Here is a 3,278-nt window from a genome sequence, read left to right as displayed (position 1 = left end):
GATCATGGATGTGATTGTGATAAAGCTCTTGGATCGAACAAAGGTGAAGACATAAATTGTGCTCGAAGACATGTGGGTGTGTGCCAACCTCCATTGTGCTCAATAGAATACACAAAGTATAGGGGCACAAAGGCAGTCACACTCATTTGTTCCGACTCGTGAAACATTAGTAAGAGCTTCGTTAATGTGGTTTCATTGAAGACATGACGCGATCTACCGCACGGATGTGTGCCCATTCATGTGGCCTCAATGAAAAGAATAGATTTGGGAGCATTTTGGCGAAGTACTGTAGTAGTTACTTTAGCAAAATCACTGTAGCGGTTACTGCTCACAGCTCGTAGAAAATTGATTTCTGGAAATCCGTACGCCAGTGTGGAAATTCCACATGCCCGTGTGGATGCTCAATTCTAGCCCATATAAATACCGCATTTTGAGGAGTCTTGGGTGATCTTTTTCCTATCTTTTGCCCATCTTTGGAGGTACTCACAGCTAGGGTTTGGAGAGGCTTTGGCTAAGTTTTTAGAGTTGTTCTGTGGCCTTTGACATCACGTTCTTTTGGAGGAGAGTTATTAGAAAAGCTTTCGTCAGCATCGATTCGGCGAGGTGTGCCCTAGGCTTGACAAGGGAACCTTTGGAGAAGACGAGGCAGCTCCACAAGGCCATCGATGCAAACTATAAGGGGGTTTTATCTATAGCTTGCATGCATTTACTCTCAATTTCATTGTTGATTGTGTATTGCTCCATGGAGAGCTAAACCCCTAGTGGGTGCTCGGACTTGTAAGCCCTAGGATGACTTTGTTTTATTGATTCTTGTTATGCTTCTTTAATTTGATGTTTTAATTGAGTTTCAACCTTGAATGCTTGTTGTATTGATTTTCCCTTAGAGTGACACTAGGGATGAGAATCTATCTCGGTAATCCTTGTGGATGAGTGATACTTCATTAGGGTTAGACAAAGCAAGGTTGGAGAAGGTTGAGAGGGTGAGTCAAGAGGTAGTGGAACATCCCCTTTCCCTTCCGATGTGATTTATCCTACCTCCATGTTCCAAGAGTTTTTTGAAGTCATAGTAGAGTGAAGTGCTAAGAGACAAACTCCACTGAGCCTTAGTTGTGCAAGTAACCAAATGAAGTGTTGAAGTAATCCTTAGTGCGGGGGATTAATTGTGACTAGGGATCTTTCGCTTGGACCAAAGGGTTAGATCTATTTAGGGAATAGGGTTTATCACTTGGAATCCCTAGAGCTTAAAGCAATCCTACACAGTGTGAGACGTTGGGAGCATCCCTTTCCGTCGGGTCATAGTGTAAGGATTAGTCACGGTTGACCTTAGGTTTGGAACCGTGAGTCTTTGGATTTTCATGACTCATTAAACTTCAATTAGGAGGTATAGTTAGTAATCTTGCACTTGAAACAATAGTCTTTGAGTGAGCAATGTCCAGGTACCCCATCTTTCTATCGATTGCCTCTCCTTATTCCTATTGTGCTTTCTTTTCTTTACGATATTTCTCTTCGTATTGATATTGTTCACACAAATTATCAATTATTTCACTCTTAAGCTAATTAGCATTACTCCTCACTTCCTAACAACTATTCCTTGTGGATACGACTATCTACTCACTGGGGTACTTTATTACTTTGACAACCTGTGCACTTGCGATACACACACGTAAGGAGTGTGTCAAGTTTTTGGCGCCGTTGCCGGGGAATAGCCGTTTTGGAAGCATTTGCACTTACTATTTTAGCTATTCATCATTTGTTCTATTTTACACTTTCTTATTCTTCCATCGTTTTGATTTGTTTTTCTTTCTTTGATTGCAGCTCTAGGTTATGACCCGAGACAACCCTTCGACATTGGTTGAAGGTGATCCGGATATTAGAAGTAGAACTTATAGATGGGGAAAGAAACCTGTACAAGAAAAGTCAAATCAAGCTGAGATAGAAGTTGAAGAGTCTGATAATATGGTAGAACAACATAAACAGCAGAGGACACTCTCAATTATGCAAGACCCACAATTCTTGGCACGCAATCTAGCTTTGTGCGGCCATCGATCACAGCTCAGAGTTTTGAGCTCAAGCCAGGCTTCATCCAGATATTACGACAATTGGCATAGTTTATGGTTTGGCCGATGAGGATCCAAATAATCACATTGAAAACTTCTTGGAAAAATACGACATGCTCAAGATTAATGGAGTCAAGGATGATGCTATTAAGTTGAGGGCCTTTGTATTTTAATTGAAGGGGAGAGCAAAGCAATGGTTACATTCATTACCTAGAACATTGATCACTACTTGGGAAGAGATGGTAGAAGCTTTCTTGCCAGATATTTCCCTCCAGGAAAATATGTGAAGCTCAGGAATGAAATATCGTATTTTATGCAAACGGAATTGGAGTTTTTTTTGAGACATGGGATAGGTTCGAGGATCTCTTGGGGAAATGTCCTCAGCATGGGTTCCCTGAGTGGATGATTATTCAAACTTTCTATAATGGTTTGAATCCAAGCACAAAACAGTTACTGGATGCTACAGCAGGAGGTACCTTAGGAAGCAAGACCCCTGAAGAAGCCCTACAGCTCTTTGAGGAGATAACTATGAATTGTTATCAATGGAATACATGAGAGAAGAAGAACATAGCCGGACTTCATGAGATCGATGCAGTCACATCATTGACGGCCCAGGTTGAGTCATTGAGCAAGAAGTTAGACACTCTAACTTCTCTTAGATTGGCGGCAGTGAAGAGTTGCACCGGGTGTGGGAGAGGACACGCTCCATCTAATTGCCCGATTGCTATTGGTGGTACCACTTTAGTGGAATAGGTGTATTTTGTAGACAATGCAATGAGAAGTCAAGGAAATCCATATAGAAATATCTACAATCCGGGGTGGAGGAGCCACCCGAGCCTTTCTTGGAGTAATCAATGGCAACTGAAGGTTATAGTACCACCAGGTTTCTAACAACAACAACAAGCCCCAAAAATGGAGAATAGAGTTTCAGGGTTAAAGAACCGGATGACCAACTTAGAGAAAACTTTCACCAAGTTCATTCAATCATCGGATACGAGATTTTAATCGGTTGAAGCCACACTTCGCAACCACACCGCGTCATTGCACAACTTGGAGAATCAACCGGAACAAATTGTGAAGTCACTTTCGGAAAGATTTCAAGGGAGTTTGCCTAGTAACATGAAGACTAATCCAAGAGAACATGTGAAGGCAATCAATTTGAGAAGTAGTTGTGAAGTTGAGAGTAGGCTCCCTAGTAAGAAGACAATGGTTGAGTCACAC

At 41.7% G+C, this 3,278-nt stretch overlaps 1 non-coding gene across 1 annotated transcript; it reads right to left on the bottom strand.

Moving 5' to 3' along the window:
- Nucleotides 1-2,343: 2,343 nt before the first annotated feature.
- Nucleotides 2,344-2,449, bottom strand: LOC120274195. The gene has a single exon (XR_005540730.1). It is a non-coding gene; the product is annotated as a small nucleolar RNA R71 (small nucleolar RNA).
- Nucleotides 2,450-3,278: the final 829 nt, after the last annotated feature.

The sequence above is a fragment of the Dioscorea cayenensis genome, chromosome 12 (assembly GCF_009730915.1).
Source record: "Dioscorea cayenensis subsp. rotundata cultivar TDr96_F1 chromosome 12, TDr96_F1_v2_PseudoChromosome.rev07_lg8_w22 25.fasta, whole genome shotgun sequence".
Classification (NCBI taxonomy): Eukaryota; Viridiplantae; Streptophyta; class Magnoliopsida; order Dioscoreales; family Dioscoreaceae; genus Dioscorea; species Dioscorea cayenensis.
The sequence above is the reverse complement of the archived record's forward strand: the minus strand, read 5'-3'. Positions and strand labels throughout refer to the sequence as shown.